Source organism: Eriocheir sinensis, unplaced genomic scaffold (assembly GCF_024679095.1).
Source record: "Eriocheir sinensis breed Jianghai 21 unplaced genomic scaffold, ASM2467909v1 Scaffold699, whole genome shotgun sequence".
In the NCBI taxonomy this organism is placed as follows: Eukaryota; Metazoa; Arthropoda; class Malacostraca; order Decapoda; family Varunidae; genus Eriocheir; species Eriocheir sinensis.
Genome location: NW_026112052.1, coordinates 54535 through 75078, shown reverse-complemented (window position 1 = coordinate 75078; position 20544 = coordinate 54535). Strand labels below are relative to the sequence as shown.

At 44.1% G+C, this 20544-nt stretch overlaps 1 long non-coding RNA gene across 4 annotated transcripts; it reads right to left on the bottom strand.

Annotated features, from left to right (window-relative positions):
• Positions 1-5119: 5119 nt before the first annotated feature.
• Positions 5120-7792, bottom strand: LOC126993909 (uncharacterized). Of its 4 annotated transcripts, none has more exons than XR_007748471.1 (2): positions 5939-7792; positions 5120-5884 (listed from the first exon to the last, which is right to left on the bottom strand). It is a non-coding gene; the product is annotated as an uncharacterized LOC126993909 (long non-coding RNA). The 4 variants fall into 4 exon arrangements; XR_007748472.1 differs by having other exon boundaries at positions 5120-5857; XR_007748473.1 differs by having other exon boundaries at positions 5993-7792.
• Positions 7793-20544: the final 12752 nt, after the last annotated feature.

The window sequence follows — 20544 nt, the reverse complement described above, 5'->3', positions numbered from 1 at the left end:
CTCAATATCAAGGTGCTTACATCTGCTCCTCAATATCGATGTGCTTTCATATGCTTTTCAGTATCGAGGTGCTTTCATCTGCTCCTCAATATCAAGGTGTTTTCATCTGCTCCTCAATATCAAGGTGCTTTCATCTGCTCCTCAATATCGATGTGCTTTCATCTGCTCCTCAATATCGAGGTGCTTTCATCTGCTCCTCAATATCAAGGTGTTTTCATCTGCTCCTCAATATGAAGGTGCTTTATTCTGCTCCTCAATATCAAGGTGCTTTATTCTGCTCCTCAATATCGATGTGCTTTCATCTGCTCCTCAATATCGAGGTTCTTTCATCTGCTCCTCAATATAGAGGTGCTTTCATCTGCTCCTCAATATCCTTGTGCTTTCATCTGGTCATCAATATCAAGGAGCTTTCATCTGCTCATCAATATCGAGGTACTTTCATCTGCTCCTCAATATCAAGGTGCTTTCATATGCTCATCAATATCGAGGTGCTATCATTTGCTCTTCAATATCGATGTTCTTTCATCTGCTCTTCAATATCGGGGTGCTATCATTTGCTCCTCACTATCGATGTGTTTTCATTTGCTCCTCAATATGAAGCTGCTTTCATCTGGTCATCAATATCGAGGTGCTATCATCTGCTTCTCAATATCGATGTGCTTTCATCTGTTCCTCAATATCGAGGTGCTTTCATCTGCTCCTCAATATCAAGCTGCTTTCATCTGCTCATCAATATGGAGGTGGTATCATGTGCTCTTCAATATCGAGGTGCTATCATGTGCTCCTTAATATCAAACTGCTTTCATCTGTTCCTCAATATCGAGGTGCTTTCATCTGCTCCTCAATATGGAGGTGCTTTCATCTGCTCCTCAATATCGAGGTGCTTTCATCTCCTCCTCAATATCAAGGCGCTATCATGTGCTCGACAATAACGAGATGCTTTCATCTGCTCATCAATATCGAGGTGCTTTCATCTGCTCATCAATATCGAGGTGCTTTCATCTGCTCATCAATATCGAGGTGCTTTCATCTGCTCCTCAATATCGAGGTGCTTTCATCTGCTCCTCAATATCGAGGTGCTTTTATCTGCTGCTCAATATCGAGGTGCTTTCATCTGCTCCTCAATATCGATGTGCTTTCATCTGCTCCTCAATATCGATGTGCTTTAATCTGCTCCTCAATATCGAGGTGCTTTCACCTGCTTTCCAGTATCGATATGCTTTAACTTGCTCCTTAATATCGAGGTGCTTTCATCTACTCATCAATTTCGAGGTGCTATCATCGGCTCCCCAATATCGATTTGCTTTCATCTGCTCATCAATATCTAGGTGATATTATCTGCTCCTCAATATCGAGGTGCTTTCATCTGCTAATCAATATGGAGCTGTTTACATCTGCTCCTCAATACCAAGGTGCTTTCATCTGCTCCTCAATATCAAGGTGCTTTCATCTGCTCCTCAATATTGTTGTGCTTTCATCTGCTCATCAATATCGAGATGCTTTCATCTGCTCCTCAATATTAAGGTGCTTTCATCTGCTCCTCAATATCAAGGTGCTTTCATCTGCTCCTCAATATTAAGGTGCTTTCATCTGCTCCTCAATATCAAGGTGCTTTCATCTGCTCCTCAATAAAAAGGTGCTTTCATCTGCTCCTCAATATCGATGTGCTTTCATCTGCTCCTCAATATCGAGGTACTTTCATCTGCTCTTAAATATCGAGGTGCTATCATCTGCTCCTCAATATCGATGTTCTTTCATTTGCTCCTCAATATCGAGGTGGTATCATGTGCTCCTCAATATCGAGAGGCTTTCATCTGTTCCTCAATATCGAGTTGCTTTCATCTGCTCCTCAATATCGAGGTGGTATCATGTGCTCCTCAATATCAAGGTGCTTTCATCTCCTACTCAAAATCGAGTTGCTTTCATCTGCTCCTCAATATCGAGGTTCTATCATGTGCTCGTCAATATCGAGGTGCTTTCATCTTCTCCTCAATATCGATGTGCTTTCATATGTTCCTCAATATGGAGGTGCTTTCATCTGCTCCTCAATATCGATGTGCTTTCATCTGCTCCTCAATATCGATGTGCTTTCATCTGCTCCTCAATATCGAGGTGCTTTCATCTGCTCCTCAATATCAAGATGCTTTCATCTGCTCCTCAATATCGATGTGCTTTCATCTGCTCCTCAATATAGAGGTGCATTCATCTGCTCCTCATTATCGGTGTGCTTTAATCTGTTTCTCAATATCGAGGTGCTTTCATCTGCTCCTCAAGATCGAGGTGCTTTCATCAGCTCCTCAATATCAAGGTGCTTTCATCTGCTCCTCAATATCGATGTGCTTTCATCTGCTCCTCAATATCGAAGTGCCAATCTACTACAGGAGATTGGCAGGGCTAGTAGAAGTAAAAATGTCTGCGTAATGAGGGACTTTAATTATAGGAATATAGACTGGGAAGACCTAGTGGGTGACCTGGAAGCAGAGGATTTTCTTGAAGCAATACTAGACAACTTCCTTAAGCAGGTAGTTTCTTAGCCTACCAGAGGGGATAACATATTAAACTTAGTCCTAACGAATAATGGAAACTTTCTACATGAGCTGGAGGTGGGCTGAGAGCTAGGAAATAGTGACCACAGAACGGTTCGTTTTAGCTTAGACTGGGCGGTAACCCGCGAACCAAACCCAGTGTTAGTGCCAGATTTTAGAAGAGCAAATTACGAGGGGCTTCGAAGACATCTTGAAGGGATAAACTGGGATAATTTAGGGATACATGAAAGCCAGGAGAACCAGGTAGAAATGTCTTACAATAATTTAGTTAGAGTAATAGTAGAGGGGCAAGGACAGCATATACCACAGTGAACACTTAGACAAGAAAACAATGACCCCAAGTGGATGACTCGTGGACTAAAACACGAGATAGGGTTAAAGAAGAGAATTTATCAGAAAATAAAGAATGGTGAGACACATCTCAGGGGCCGGTATGTTGAACTATCTAGATTAGTGAAGAAAAACACCAGGATAGCAAAAAGGAATTATGAGATCAAAGTTGCAAATGAGGCGAAATGTAAGACTAAGGGCTTTTTTCAGATGTATAGAACAAAAACACGGGAGAAAATTGGACCGCTGAAAACAAACACAGGGGAGCTAGTAGAAAATTACGAAAATATGAGCACATTGTTGAACGACTACTTCCTTTCAGTATTCACACAAGAGGATCAAACGACTATTCCGGGAAGGGTTCAGGAGTACGAGGGCGGGGATGGCGATAAATTGAGGGATATAATCATTACCAGGCAAATAGTTCAGGATGAGATAGATAAGCTTAAGAAGAACAAGTCGCCAGGTCCTGACGGGATATTTCCGAGGGTATTAAAGGAATTAGGTTATGTAATCAGTGGCCCACTAACCGACATCTTTAAGATGTCGGTAAATACTGGCTATGTGCCCAGCTTATGGAAAGTAGCTAATGTGACGCCGATTTTCAAAAAGGGGGACAGGTCGGCTGCTTCAAACTATCGCCAATTAGCTTAACATCGGTTAGAGGCAAGATGCTGGAGTCCATAATAGCCAGGAACATTCGGGAGCATCTAGAGAAGCACAGCTTAATTCATGACTCGCAGCATGGGATCACGAAAGGTAGGTCATGCCTCACTAATCTCTTGTCCCTCTACAATAAAGTATTTGAGGCGGAAGACAGGGATGAAAACTATGATGTAATCTATCTTGATTTTAGTAAAGCGTTTGACAAAGTTCCTCACCAAAGACTGTTGCTTAAATTACAGGCTCACGGTGTAGAGGGTAAGGTTTTGAACTGGGTCAAGGCGTGGCTTAGCAAAAGGAAGCAAAGAGTGCAAATCAATGGTAAAATATCTGACTGGGGATGTGTTACGAGTGGGGTCCCACAAGGTTCGGTATTAGGTCCACTCTTTTTTATTATTTATATCAATGATTTAGATACAGGAATTAGTAGTGATGTCAGTAAATTTGCAGATGATACCAAGATCGGTAGTGTAATTGAGTCGGATCAGGACGCTAGTATTCTCCAGGATGAACTAAACAGATTGTATGACTGGGCGGATAAATGGCAGATGGAGTTCAATGTAGGGAAGTGCAGTATTCTGAGTGTAGGTAGGAACAACCCCTCTCACAACTATTGCTTAAATGACACTCTCATAAGCAGGTCTGGGTGAGAGAGAGATTTAGGGGTCTTAGTGAGCTCTGATCTCCGTCCAAGGGCACAATGCATTCAAGCTAGAAATCGAGCAAATAGGGTACTGGGATTTATTTCAAGGAGCGTAAGCAACAGAAGCGCCGAAGTCTTCCTCAAACTATATTTAGCATTAGTTAGACCTCATCTTGACTATGCGGTTCAGTTCTGGTCACCTTACTATAGAATGGATATCAAAATGTTAGAATCAGTGCAGAGGAGGATAACTAAGATGATTCAGGGGTTGAGAAAGTTGCCATACGAGGAAAAACTCAAACAGTTAAACCTGCATTCTCTAGAAAGGCGAAGGGTGCGTGGAGACATGATCGAGGTTTATAAATGGATGAAGGGCTTTAATAAGGGAGATATTCATAAGGTTTTGTTGGTAAGAGAACCGGGTAGGACACGAAGTAATGGGTTTAAACTGGATAAATTCAGATTTAACAGGGACATAGGCAAAAATTTGTTTACCAACAGGGTTGTGAATGAGTGGAATAGGCTTAGCAGTCATGTGGTGAGTGCCAATACAATTGTCACATTCAAAAATAGATTAGATAAATTCATGGACAGCGATACTAGGTGGGGTTAGATACACGGGAGTTTAGGGTCAAAGGAACTGCCTTGTATAGGCCTACCAGCCTCTTGCAGATTCCAACGTTCTTATGTTCTTATGTTATCTGACTGGCGAGATGTCAAAACCGGTGTTCCACAGGGGTCGATGTTGGGACCTGTTCTGTTTTTAGTGTACGTAAATGACATTGACGAGGGGCTATCGTGTAAAATATCGAAATTTGCCGACGATACAAACATAGCCAGCAGAGTCACTACGACAACGGATAAAGAACACTTCCAAGCTGATCTCGATCGTTTGAGCAGTCCCAGTAGCTAAATTATATTGTTTGTTATAGGGTTGTTTATTTATTTATTTATTATGTTGTTTTAATTTGTTTTATTTTGTTTTGTTTTTGTTTTGTCTTGTTTTGCTTTGTTTACTTTGTTCTTTTCTTTTCTTTTCCTTTTCTTTTCTTTTCTCTTGATGTTTTCTTTTCTTTTCTCATGATGTTTTCTTTTCTTTTCTTTCTGTTGGTGTTGCTGGCTGTGGATGAGCCTCCTCCTCCTCAGAAGACTCACCCGTCACCCGCCCTGCGGCCCCAGGGGCCGAAAGCTCGATGACTTTTTAGTTATTTTCTTGATATTGTAATTTCATTTTCTTTTCTCGATGATTTAATTTCCTTTCTCTATCCTCTATCTTGACTGTGTGGGTTAGCCTCCTTCTCCCCAGAGGAGATTCACCCGTCACCCACCCTGCGGCCCCAGGGGCCGAAAGGTGGATGACTTTTCTGTTTTCCTTTTCTTGATGTTTCTATCATCCTTTCTGGTGTTCCTGGGTCTGAACGAGCCGCTTTCCTCCCAGAAGAGACTCGCCCATAATTTTGTGATGTTGGTTTGGGCCGAAAGGTGGATGATTCTTTTCATTTCCATTTTCATTTTTCTAGTGTTACTTCTCTGCATTTTCCTTCCGGTGTTACTTCACATTTCTTCTTCTTGTGTTATTTATCTTCAAATTCCTTCTTCTTGTGTTACTCTTTTCAAATTCCTTCTTCTGTGTAACTCTTTTCAATACCTTCTTCTGTGTTACTCTTTTCAATACCTTCTTCTGTGTAACTCTTTTCAATACCTTCTTCTGTGTAACTCTTTTCAATACCTTCTTCTGTGTTAATCTTTTCAATACCTTCTTCTGTGTTACTCTTTTCAATACCTTCTTCTGTGTAACTCTTTTCAATACCTTCTTCTGTGTTACTCTTTTCAATACCTTCTTCTGTGTAACTCTTTTCAATACCTTCTTCTGTGTAACTCTTTTCAATACCTTCTTCTGTGTAACTCTTTTCAATACCTTCTTCTGTGTTACTCTTTTCAATACCTTCTTCTGTGTAACTCTTTTCAATACCTTCTTCTGTGTTACTCTTTTCAATACCTTCTTCTGTGTAACTCTTTTCAATACCTTCTTCTGTGTTACTCTTTTCAATACCTTCTTCTGTGTTACTCTTTTCAATACCTTCTTCTGTGTTACTCTTTTCAATACCTTCTTCTGTGTAACTCTTTTCAATACCTTCTTCTGTGTAACTCTTTTCAATACCTTCTTCTGTGTAACTCTTTTCAATACCTTCTTCTGTGTAACTCTTTTCAAATTCCTTTTTTTTGTGTTACTCTTTTCAAATTCCTTTTTCTTGTGTTACTCTTTTCAACTTCCTTCTTCTTGTGTTACTTCATATGCCTTCTTCTAGTGTTACTTCTCCTCATTTTCCTTCTTCTGGTGTTCCCTTCTTTCCCTTCCTTCTCTCGGTGTTTCCATGTCGTCTTTTCCTGGTTTTGTATGTTGGAACGCGTTAGTCTCCTTCTCCCCAGAGAAGACCCGCCATGCCAACATACAAGACGCTTTAAACAAAGCAAAACAAGACAATTTTTTTTGGATTTTTTGTTTTTGTATTTTTTTTGTATTTTTCGTTTTTTATCGTAGTTGGCATGACACTTGCCTTGCTTAGGGGAATTGTACCTCCCCATGCGTCGAACCTTCCATTGGAACGTGTCATTAACGCGTCGTCTGGCTAATAAGAGGTCAGTAACTGCATGTCTTGCTGCCACTTCACGCCCCCCCAACCCCCGGACCCTCGGGATCTCCGACACCTCCGTGGACGCTCCGGGGGAGCCGAGGCGCCCTGCCGGAGCCCTGAGCCCTGCGACGCTCGCCAGGAAGGCCTTGGGCCCCCTGACGCTCCCCAGCCCCGCGAGGCGAGGAGGGTGGATAGCAAGATGAGCCTCTTAAAATTCCAGACGGGATTAATTCAAATCAATCGAAAATACAGTGAAGGCGCCGGAGACCGTTTTTGTTGGATCAAGGATGGCAGGACGAAGGCCAAAGGAAGGTGACAGAGGAAGGGAGGAATAAAGGGGGGAAGGTGACAGGAGGAAGGGAGGATGGAGAAAGATGACAGGACGAAGGAAGGAACGAGGGAAGGAAGGAAGGAAAGCAACAACGAGGGAAGGAAGGAAGGAAGGAAGGAACGAGGGAAGGAAGGAAAGTGATGTGACGAAAGTGGGAAGTTGACAGGGCGAAGGAAGGAGACTGAACCGCCAAGATTCTGCCCGGGATTGGCGCGAATGGCGAGGCCCCGAACTGACTGACTTGGCGACTATATTATAGTGTTGCTGCCTCGGCCTGTTCCGTTACTTTACTTCCCTGATTTGCTCACCACGGCCTTCGCCTTTGCTGTCCTTCATCTTCCACCTTTGATTAGATAGTTAGTGTAGCTTATCACAAACAGCCTCGTAAGGACCAGCAGGCCTGCTGTTGTTTGTTCTCTCTTTGTGTTCCTTTGTTCCTCCTCCTCCTTTAAAAAGAAAAAAAACAGACCTCGTGGTTGCCTTATATGAGGACTGTAAGAGAATAAAGTTACCTCCTCCTCCACCTTCACCTCCTCCTCCTTCTCCTTCTCCACCTCCACTTCCACCTCCACCTTCACCTCCTCCTCCTTCTCCATCTCCACCTCCAATTCCACCTCCACCTCCACCTCCTCCTCCCTCTCGTTTCTCCACAAACCTCATAGTTTCAAAAATATTAACAAAAACACATCAAAACACTATACATATTACTTAATCTTGAGAGAGAGAGAGAGAGAGAGAGAGAGAGAGAGAGAGAGAGAGAGAGAGAGAGAGAGAGAGAGAGAGAGAGAGAGAGAGAGTAAAGTAGGAATCGATTAATGAGTTGGGTTTGTAAACGCATTAGAACGGGACTAATTGTCAATAATATCGCGATCACAGGATTATGGGGATTAAGGGAGTGACGATTATGGGATTAAGGGAGTGACAGTGGCTGGGAGGGAGGGAGGGATGGGAGGTGAGAGAGAGGATTGAGGGAGACCGGGAATGGGACAGAGAGAGAGGGAGAGCAGTGGAGAACGAGGTGAAGGAAATAACACGGATACACAAGGATATGAGGGGACTATTAACCCGGTAGCCGCAGGGATCATGTTTCTTAATGGTCCTTCTAAGCGAGAAAAATGAGAAAAAAATCATCACTCACACAAATCATTTCATAATATATATCAAAGCGTTTTGTGATCGGTTTATGCATCATCTATTTTTGGGGGGTTTATATCATGGCACAAATTTGGCCCGTCGCTGCTTTTTTTTTTTTTTTTTACAACAAAGGAGGCAGCTCAAGGGCAACAAAAAAAGAAAACAACAATAAAAAAAAAGCCCGCTACTCGCTGCTCCTAAAGTAAAACAAAAGAGGTGGCCGAAAGGAAGATCAAATACAGGAGGAGAGGTGTCCTGATACCCTCCCCTTGAAAGAGTTCAAGTCGTAGGCAGGAGGAAATACAGATGAGGGAAGATTGTTCCAGAGTTTACCAGCGTGAGGGATGAAAGAGTGAAGATGCTGGTTAACTCTTGCATAAGGGGTTTGGACAGTATAGGAATGAGCATGAGTAGAAAGTCGAGTGCAGCGGGGCCGCGGGAGGGGGGGAGGCATGCAGTTAGCAAATTCAGAAGAGCAGTCAGCGTGGAAATATCGATAGAAGATAGAAAGAGAGGCAACATTGCGGCGGAATTTAAGAGGTAGAAGACTATCAGTATGAGGAGGAGAGCTACACGGTAAAGCCACAAATTTGGCCCGAGGGGCCATATTATAGGTTCCTTGCCAATTGCAAAATGAACGGAGAACAAAGCTCACAAAATAGAACTGTTTTTATCGGGTCAAGTGTAGCGAGGGTATCGGTAAAAAGACACTGATAAAATGTTGTCAAGAAATCCTTGCATCTGTCTCATGGGCTGGACCTTGGCTACCGCTACCTTCCCTCCCCGTCTCTCACCCTCTTCCGCTCTACCAGGGAATAATGGCCCGGGGCAACCCGAGGTCCACAGGGGGTCACCCGGCGACCTTGACCATAGACATGACAACGTCGCTGGGTAGCACACGGTTGAATTCATTTCTATACATAAATCATCGTTACTATCCTAAAACTCGATACAAACACAACATAATATAGACTTGTTTTACCATATACAAAAATTTAAAGACTATGTCAAATACTAAACAACCGACATATAAAATTGTATGCCTTGTTGTGGTTGAAGCGACAATGCTGCCGGGTAGGGAATTCCCGCACCTGCTCCACCCAAAGTATCTTGATATTTGCATCAGACTTAGTACCTCGAACCCAATCCCATTATCCCCATGTACTACCTCAACCCAGAACTCTGCTTCCTGTCACTGAACCACACCATGATCCATCTACCTTCAAACCCATGGGCTTTAATTGTTGTCAAAGTTATTGGTGAGGTTCTTTGTCGAATGCTTTACTAAAATTAAGATATACAATATCATAACTGTCGTCCTTACGTATTTGCCACTTTTTGTAAAAATAAAAATTAAATAAAGTCAGACAAGATCTAGCCTTGATTAATGAACCCATGGTGGGGGCCATTGATCAGGCTGTTTCTCTAGGAGTCTAGGTGGTCACGGATATTTTCATCTATAATAGACTCGAATGCTTTTACTACCACCGACGTTAAACTAATTGCAGCCGACATTAGACCATTGATAGAAAGAACGGAATGGGAAAAAAATAAAAGGAGGCATAAAGAGGGAGTGAGGAAGTAAGAGGAAGGAAGGGAGACTAATTGTCTAAAGGAAGTGCAAGATAGAGACAGAGAAACATATCGATAACTAAATGGAAGGACAAAGCGATCATTAATTATAAGAAGAAATTATTAAAAAGAGGAAGAAAAAGAAGAAGAACAAGAACAAGAACAACAACAACAACAACAACAACAACAACAACAACAACAACAACAACAACATAAGAACGTAAGGAGTCTGCAAGAGGCCGGTAGGCCTATACAAGGCAGTTCCTGTAAGTCTAACCGCACCTAACCTCACTATCCATGAATTTATCCAAACTCTTCTTCAATGCATCTATGGTATTGGCACCCACAAGATGACTCCCAAGCCTGTTCCACTCATCCACCACTTTACTGGTAAACCAATTATTGCCTATGTCTTTGTTGAATCTTAATTTAACTAGCTTAAAACCGTTGCTACGTGTTCTACCTTGCTCTTTTACAACCAAAACCCTATTTACATACCCTTTATTAAAGTCCTTCATCCATTTATAAACCTCGATCAAGTCACCTCGTAACCTTCGCCTTCCTAGAGCGTATAAATTTAAATGCTTCAGTTTATTTTCATAAGACAAGTTTCTCACCCCTTGAATAATTTTTGTCATCATCCTCTGTACAGATTCTAACTACTTGATATCCACTCTACAGTAAGGTGACCAGAACTGAACCGCATAATCGAAATGAGGTCTAATTAATGCTATGTAGAGTTTGAGGATGACTTCAGCGCTCCTATTGCTTACGCTCCTCGAGATGAAACCCAGTACCCTATTTGCACGATTCTTAGCTTGAATGCACTGAGCTCTAGGACGGAGGTCAGTGCTCACTAAGACTCCTAAATCCCTCTCACACCCAGACCTACTCAGCGGAGTGTCATTTAAGGAGTATATAATTGTGTGAGGGGTTATTCCTACCTACACTCAGAATACTGCACTTCCAGACATTGGATTCCATCTGCCACTTCCCCGCCCAATCATATAGTCTGTCTAGCTCATCCTGAAGAACGCTAGCGTCCTGGAAGAAGAAGAAGAAGAAGAAGAAGAAGAAGAAAAGACAAAGAGGAAAAGACAAAGAAGAAGAAGAAGAAGAAGAAGTATGAGGAAAATAATAATAATGAGAACAAAATCAACAAGGAGAGGAAGAAAAAAAAATAATACCTAACAACAACTAAAGCAAAAACATAAATAAAATAAAATAAAATAAAACAATAATCGATAACTCCGTATTGTATGTTAACTCCCTTCGTTTTCCATAATTAATGTGAGCTGAAGATTATTTTTTTCCAATACCGCTGCTACGTGTAAATATATAAATCACTTCAAATTAACTTCTCATCTTTTGTCTCGCTCACCACGAAAATGCACACCAGCTGACACCCTCAAGGTCCTGTGTCCATTATAAATCTACGGACTCTTCACCGATACTTATATTTTCTTAGATTTAAAAAGTAAAATAAAAAAGTAAATAACGTTGAGAACCTTGCATGAATTCTGTACCGAGGCAACACCCTCTTACTTGTAGAGACGAGAAAAAGCAGGACAAAAAAACAACAACAACAGGTGATGTGATAATGGAGGGAGTGGATTACGTAAAAATGCGTAAGCTCTTGCTAGGCAGATTATTCGTTAAAAGCTGATCCTGTTTTCAAAGTGCGCGTCATGAAATATTTACACACACACACACACACACACACACACACACACACACACACACACACACACACACACACACCACATTAGTTTTAACAAGTGGTTCTCTAGTTTCAAAGCCACGGGAAGAGTAAACAAGAGTAAGAAAGTCATAAAGATTAGTTAACAAGTGGTTCTCTATTTTTAAACCCCAGGGAAGAGTAAACAAGAATAAGACTGTTCTAATAATAAGTTAAGAAGTGTGCATCTATATTATCAAACTCACGGGAAGATCAAACAAGTGCAAGACTGTTCTAATGAAAAGGTAACAATTGATTCTCAAGATTCAGATCGACCTGCCTAGCAAACCCTTGCTAGATTCTTATAAACCATCCACGAACACGCCAATTCCTGGATTTCGTTAGGGGGCATCAGGGGTTAGGTTAGGTTAGGTTAGGTTAGGGAACACACACACACACACACACACACACACACACACACACACACACACACACACACACACACACACACGCAGCAGCACCATTGCCATTAAAGGTTGTGATATTCTCGTTTCGTCAGCGAATGCCACGCCCTGGATTGTTCTGCGGTGAGGTGATGCTTCTGAGAGGGGTGGTGGTGCGGGGGGTGGGGAGGTCGGAATGGTGGTGGGGAGTGGGGTGATGGTGGGGGGTTGATGGGTGGTGGTGCTGGTGGTGGGGGTTGATGGGTGGTGGTGGGGGTGGTGGGGATGGTGGAGGAGAGAGTCGAAGGTCTTGTCTTGGTTGGCTTCTCCGTCATTCACTTTTTGGGAAGTGTATTTCGTGTATAATAATTACTTACCCGTGTATCTATTTAGGGTTGTATGACAGCTGGTTAGTGATTTATTTTATTATTTTTCTTTTACAGCAAAGGACACAGCACAAGGGCACAGCAACAGGAAACAATAAAAAAGCCCGCTAGTCGCTGCTCCTGTAAAGAATCGGAAGCGGTGGCCGAAAGAGCATGTTACCTTATGATTACAGAGAGCTAATGATTTTATAATGTCATCAGTCAGTCAGCGGAAGGCAATCGGACCGGGACAGCCTAATGAATGACGCTCCGCGGGGATCTGTGTTGGGTCCACTGCCATTCATTGTTTATAGGATTTTTATAAATTCAGGGAAGTTGTGATATGTAAATGTATTGAATATCTATAGATCTATCTACCTATCTGTATCTATATCTATATATATCTATCTGTCTATCTATATATCTATCTTCTTATCTATTTATTTATCTATCTATCTATCTATCTATATATATATATATATATATATATATATATATATATATATATATATATATATATATATATATATATATATATATATATATTTCTCTCTCTCTCTCTCTCTCTCTCTCTCTCTCTCTCTCTCTATATATATATATATATATATTATGAAATTATCCCATATGGGTAGGCCCTTCTGGTGATTGGAATGACGAGTTCTAATCAGTATTGTAGAGTACTTCGGTGAAAGCTCCCTTCCATTACCAACAGAGTGAGTTGTCAATAGCATTGTTAATTAACTTCAATAAGCTCGCTACCATTACCAACAGAATGACGAAGTGTAAATAATATTGTTACTTAACTTGAATAGGTTCGCTACCATTATACACCAACAGAATGTGAATAAACTTAATCATAACTTAACATTGTATTGCGTAACCCTAACAACTATGAAACTCACTTAATAGTAATATATTAAAAACAGAGGATCGAGGCTGAAGGCAACACACTAGCATAGTTATAACACCTCCAAGCCTCTCTGCAGTACATGAAACCTTATGATTCCCTAGCACAGAGCTTGAGAGTGTCACCTTCCTTCACCTTCGCCTTCCAACAGATTCAGAATAGTGCAGTCCAGCCTTTCATTAGCATGTTTATACCACCTCCAATACACTCTACAGCATATGACACCTTCTGATTCACTAGCCCTAAGCCAGAGAGTGCCACCTACATACAGGATCAGACCAGTGCAGTCCAGCTTACACTAGCATAGCTATAACACATCCGAGCCTCTCTGAAGCACATTAAACCTTCTGATCCCCTACCACTGAGCCAGCGAGTGCCACATTCCTACACCACTTTTTTAAAGTGTCAGATTAGTGCAGTCCAGCCTATCACTAGTATAGTTATAACACCTCCAAGCCTCTCTGCACCACATGACACCTTTTGATTCCCTATCACAGAGCTTGAGAGTGCCACCTTCCAAGATTAGTGCAGTCCAGCCTTTCAGTAGCATAGGAATAACGCCTCCATGCCTCTCTGCAGCACATGACACCTTCTGATTCCCTAGCACGGAGCCAGTGAGTGCCACCTTCCTACAGGGTCAGATTAGTGCAGTCCAGCCTCTCACTAGCATAGTTATAACACCTACAAGCCTCTCTGCAGCTCATGACACCTTCTGACTCCTTAGCACTGAGCTAGAGAGTGCCACCCTCCTACAGTTGCACATTCCAACAGGGTCAAATTAGTGCAGTCCAGCCTTTCACTAGCATAGTTATAACACCTCCAAGCCTCTCTGTAGCACAGGACACCTTCTGACTCCCTAGCACTAAGCCAGAGAGTGCCACCCTCCTATAGGGTCAGATTAGTGCATTCCAACCGTTCACTAGCATAGTTATAACACCTCAAAGCCTCTATGCAGGACATGACAACTGCTGATTCCCTTGCACTGAGCCAGAGAGTGCCACCTTCCTATAAGGACAGATTAGTGCAGTCCAGCTTTTCACTAGCAGAGTTATAACGCCTCCAAGCCTCTCTGCAGCACATGCCACCTTCTGATTCCCTAGCACTGAGCCTTAGAGTGCCACCTTCTTATAGGGTCAGATTAGTGCAGTCCAGCCTTTCACTAGCATAGTTATAACACCTCCAAGCCTCTCTGCAGCAAATGACACCTTCTGATTCCCTAGCACTGAGCCAGAGAGTGCCACCTTCCTACAGCTGCAGCTTCCTACAGGGTCAGATTAGTGCAGTCTAACCTTTCACTAGCATAGTTATAACACCTCCAAGCCTCTCTGCAGCACATGACACCTTCTGATTCCCTAGCACTGAGCCAGAGAGTGCCACCTTCCTACAGCTGCAGCTTCCTACAGGGTCAGATTAGTGCAGTCTAACCCTTCACTAGCATAGTTATAACACCTCCAAGCCTCGCTGCAGCACATGACACCTTCTGATTCCCTAGCACTGAGCCTTAAAGTGCCACCTTCCTATAGGGTCAGATTAATGCAGTTCAGCCTTCCACTAGCATATTTATAACACCTCCAAGCTACTCTGCAGCACATGACATCTTCTGATTCCCCTGCACTGAGCCAGAGAGTGAAACCTTCCTATAGCTACACCTTCCTACAGTCCAGCTTTTCACTAGCATAGTTATAACACCTCCAAGCCTTTATGCAGCACATGGCACCTTCTGATTCCTTATCACAGAGCTTGAGAGTAATACCTTCATACACCTTCACCTTCCTACGGGGTCAAATTAGTTCAGTCGAGCCTTTGACTAGCATAGCTATAACACCTCCAAGTCTCTCTGCAGTACATGACAACTTCAGATTTCCAAGCACTACGCTCCAGAGTGCCATCTTCCTACAGGGACAGATTAGTGCAGTCCAGCCTTTCACTAACATAGTTATAACATCTGCACGCCTCTCTGCAGTACATGACACCTTCTGATTCCCTAGTACTGAGAGAGGGAGTGCCACCTTCCAACATCTTCTCCTTCCCACAGGGTCAGATTAGTCCAGTCCAGGCTATTACTACCATTGTTAAAACTCTTCCAAGCCTCTCTGCAGCACATGACACCTTCTGATTCCTTAGCACATAGGTTGAGAGTGCCACCTTCCTACACCTTCCCCTTCCAAAAGGGTCAGATTAGTGTAGTTCAACCTTTCACTAGGATACGTATAACACATCCAAGCCTCTAGGCAGTACATGACACCTTCTGATTCCCTAGTACTGAGTGAGAGAGTGCCACCTTCCTACACCTTCCCCTTTCAAAAGGGTCAGACTAGTGTAGTTCAACCTTTCACTAGCATACTTAAAACACATCCAAGCCTCTAGTCAGTACATGACACCTTCTGATTCCCTAGCACTGAGACAGAGTATGCCACCTTTCTACAGAGTCAGATTACTGCAGTCCAGCCTTTCACCAGCATAGGTATAACACCTCCAAACCTCTCTGCTGCAAATGACACCTTCTGATTCCCTAGCACTGAGCTTGAGAGTACCAACTCCTTACATCTTCACCTTCCTACAGGGACAAATTAGTGCAGTCCAGCCTTTCACCAGCATAGCTATAACACCTCCAAGTTCCTCTGCAGTACAAGAGACCTTCTGATTTCCCAGCACAGATGCAGAGTGCCACCTTCCAACACCTTCACCTTCTTTCAGGGTCAGATTAGTTCAGTCTAGCCTTTCACTAACATAGTTATTACACCTCCAAGCCTTTCTGCAGCACATGACACCTCTTGATTCCCTAGCCTTGACCTTGAGAGTGGTGCCTTCCTGCAGGATCAGATTTGTGCAGTCCAGCATTTTACTAGCATAGTTATAACACCTCTAAGCTTCTCTGAAGCACATGAAAACCTTCTGATTCCTTAGAATTGAGCCAGAGAGTGCCACCTTCCTAAACCTTCACCTTCCTACAGGGTCAGATTAGTGCAGTCCAGCTTCTGAGTAGCATTGTTATAACACCTCCAAGCCTTTCTGCAGCACTAGGCAGCTTCAGACTCTCTAGCACTGAGCCAGAGAGTGCCACCTTCCTACATTGTCAAATTACTGCAGTCCAGCCTTTCACTAACGTAGTTATAACACCTCCAATCCTCTCCTCAGCACATGACACATTCTGAGTCCGTAGCACATAGCTTGAGTGTGCCACCTGCCTACAGGGTCAGATTAGTGCAGTCCAGTCTTTCACTAGCATAGTTATAATACCTCCAAGCATCTCTGCAGAACATGACACCTTCTGATTTCCTAGGACTGAGCCGGTGAGTGCCACCTTCCTACACCTTCACCTCCCTACATAATCAGGTTACTGGAGTCCAGCATTTCACTAGCATAGTTATAACATCCCCAAGCCTCTCTGCAGCACATGACACCTTCTGATTCCCAAACACATAACCAGAGAGTGCCACCTTCCTACACCTACACCTTCCTACAGGGTCAGATTAGTGCAGTCCTGCCTTTCACTAGCATCGTTATAATACCTTAAAGCCCCTCTGCAGCACATGGCACCTTCTGATTCCCTAGCACTGAGCCAGGTTAGATTAGTGTTGTCCAGCTTTTCACTATCATATTTATACCACTTCGAAGCCTTTCTGCACATGACACCACCTTCTGATTCCCTAACCCTGTGCCAGAGAGTGCCACTTTCCTAAACCTTCAGCTTCTTACAGGGTCAGATTAGCTCAGTCAAGCCTCTCATTAGCATGTTATAACACCTCCGAGCCTTTCTGCAGCACATGCCACCTTCTGATTCCCTAGCACTGACCTTGAGAGTGCCATCTTCCTACACCTTCTCCTTCCTAAGGGGTCAGATTAGTGCAGTCCAGCGTTTCACTAGCATAGTTATAAAACTTCCAAGCTTCTCTGTAGCACATGACACCTTCTGATTCCTTAGCACTGAGATTGACCTTCCTACACCTGCACCTTCCTACAGGGTCAGATTAGTGCAGTCCATCCTTTCACAAATATAGTTATAACACTTCCAAGCCGCTCTGCAGCACATGACACCTTCTGATTCCCAAGCACTGAACCAGAGAGTGCCACCTTCCTAGAGGGACAAAATAGTGCAGTCCAGCCTTTCACTAGCCTAGTTTAAACACCTCCAAGCCTCTCTGTAGCACATGACACCTTCTGATTCCTTAGCACGTACAGAGCCAGATAGTGCCAACTTACTAGACCTTACCCTTCCTACAAGGTCAGAAAAGTGCAGTCCAGCCTTTCACTAGCATAGTTATATCACCTCCAAGCCTCCCTGCCGCACATGACACATTGTGATTTCCTAGCACAGTGCTTGACAGTGCCACCTTCGTACAGGGTCAGATTAGTACAGTCCAGCCTTTCACCAGCATAATAATAACACCTCCAAGCCTCTCTGCAGCACGTGACACATTCTGATTCCCTAGCACTAAGCCAGAGAGTCCCACCTTCCTACACCTTCACCTTCGTCAGATTAGTGCAGTCCAGCCTTTCACTAGCATAGCTGTAACACCTCCAAGCCTCTCTGCAGCATATACGACCTTTTGATTCCCTTTGAGCCAAAGAGTGCCACCTTCCTACAACTTCACCTTCCTAGAGAGCCAGATTAGTGCAGTCCAGTCGTTCACTATCATAGTTATAACACCTCTAAGCCTCTCTGCAGCACATGACACCTTCAGATTCCCTAGCACTGAGCTTGAGCGTGCCACTTTCCTACAGGGTTAGATTAGTGCAGTCCAGCATTTCAGTAGCATAGATATAACACCTCCAAGCCTCTCTGCAGCACATGGCACCTTCTGATTCCCTAGCACTGAGCCAGAGAGTGCCACTTTCCTACACCTTCACCTTTTTACAGGGTCAGAATAGTGCAGTCTAGCCTATCACTAAGATAGTTATAACACCTCCAAGCCTCATTGCAGCACATGGCACCTTCTTTTTCCTGAGCATTGAGCCAGAGAGTGCCACCTTCCTACAGGTCAGATTAGTGCTGTCCAGCCTTTCACTAGCATAGGTATAACACCTACAAGCCTCTCTGCAGCACAAAACATCTTCTGATTCCCTATGAATGAGCCAGATAGTGCCACCTTTCTACAGTGTCAGATTACTGCAGTCCAGCTGTTGTATAGTCATTACACTTCAGCGGCACCGAAGCACTGAGCTGATCTTCGGAACAGCAATCCGAGGATACATGTACTGCCAAGGCCCGAGGATCGGACATTCCCTGTCTGGCCTCTTTATAGAATACATCGCAACCCCCGCTCCTTCTTGTTTGTCATTCACTCCTCAACACGTGGCGACGAGGATGGGATTCTGAAGGAGTCGAGTGAAACCCCGTGGACGAGAATGGCAGCAATAATTGGAGCGGTGGAGCAGTACTCAGAGGGAGAAGATTTCGAGGCCTATACAGAAAGGTTCGAAGAGTTCCTGGAGGTCAGTAATATCACCGAGGAGAATCGGAAACGGGCGTTGTTCCTGACTGTCTGCGGCCCGACGGTGTATCAATTACTGAGGAACCTGTGCGCCCTGGGGAAACCCTCTGAGAGGACACTGAAGGAATTGATTCGTCTCGCTACTCAGCACTATGCGCCCAAAGTTTCAGTGGTGGTGGAAAGGTTCAAATTCAACTCTGAAAATCAAAGGGAAACCCTGACAATCAGCAGTTACGTGGCAGAACTGAGGAGGAAAGCTTCCAACTGCAGCTTTGGGGCAAACTTAACAGAGCAGCTTCGAGAAAATTCGTCGGTGGAGTGTCGAGCGAACGGATCCGGCGGAGGCTGTTACGAGAGGGCGATGACTTAACTTGGGACAAAGTGTGCAAACTGGCATTATCGATGGAGGCAGCAACAACGGAGGCGAAGGTACTGGGAGGGGAGCACAAAGAAGCCCAGGTGAACAGAGTGGAGCCGCCGCGAACGAAGCCCGGGGACCAGAAAGAACCAACGAACAGGTGGGACAAGGCCAGGTTGCAAAACAAGTACTTGCCTCGTGAGGGGCACGTAGTAGTGTAACTTGTAATCGGTGTGGCAGTAGTTACCACAAGGCAACGGAGTGCCCATTTAAGGATAAGGAATGTTTCAGGTGCAGTCGTAAAGGCCACACCAGGCGAATGTAATGTGTCGACGGCGAGGCAGAGTAAATAGCGTGGATGATGAGGAGCAAGAGATTAGTGATGAGGAAGAGAGGGTGGAGGTGTTTGGTATTTTACAGCTGCCTGGACAACAGCGGAGAACCCGGAAAACCCCACCACTGACTGTAGACGTGAGCGTGCAGGGCACAGAGATACGCACGGAGGTGGACACGGGAGCGAGCAGCACGGTCATCAGCGAGGAGGAGTGGAACAGGCTACGCAGCAAACCAAGACTTGAAGCCTCCAACAGGCGGTTAGTCACATACACAGGTGAGGCACTTCAGGTACGAGGAGTAGCCATGGTGGAGGTCAAGTTTAAAATAAAATAGAAACTCTGCCGTTAAAGGTAGTGAAAGGAACAGGGCCCTCGCTCCTGGGTCGTGACTGGCTACTGGGGATTCAGCTGGACTGGAAGATGGTAGGCAAACTTTGAGTTGCGGAGAAGAATGGGGATAAACTTACCACAATCCTACACAAGCACAGTGAGGTCTTTTCACAGTCCTTAGGGCACATGCCGATCAAAGCACACCTGCGTCTCAAGGAAGGAGCACGACCGGTGCGGAAGAAAGCGCGACCAGGGCCACACGCCCTTTACCCACTCGTGGACCAGGAGCTGGAGAGGTGGATTAAGGAAGGTGTTGCCGAGCCCGTGGAGACTGACAACAGCAGTGGCTAGGCGACACCGTTGGTGGTAGTGCCCAAAGCAGATGGCAAAGTAAGGCTGGCGGCTGACTACAGAGTGACGGTAAATCCCCAGTTGGATATAGTTAAGCACCCCTTACCCTCCCCGGAAGAGTTGTTTACAAGGATAAAAGGGAAGAGGTTTGCAAAGCTAGATTTGAGAGATGCTTATCTACAGATGGAGTTAAGTGAGGAATCAAAAGACCTAACAACTGTAGCTACGCATAGAGGATTGTTGAGGATGAAGAGATTGCCCTTTGGTTTAGCTTTCTGTGGGGACATTTTCCAGGCGGCGATGGACAGAATATTAGAAGGAATCCCCTCCTGTGTGGCATACTTAGACGACTTGCTGGTGATGGGCACGAACACAGAAGACCTTATTGAAACTTTGGACAAAGTGCTGGGGAGACTGAAAGAGAATGAGATTAGGCTCAAAAGGTCAAAGTGTGAATTCAATTTGCAGGAGGTGCACGGAGCTGAAA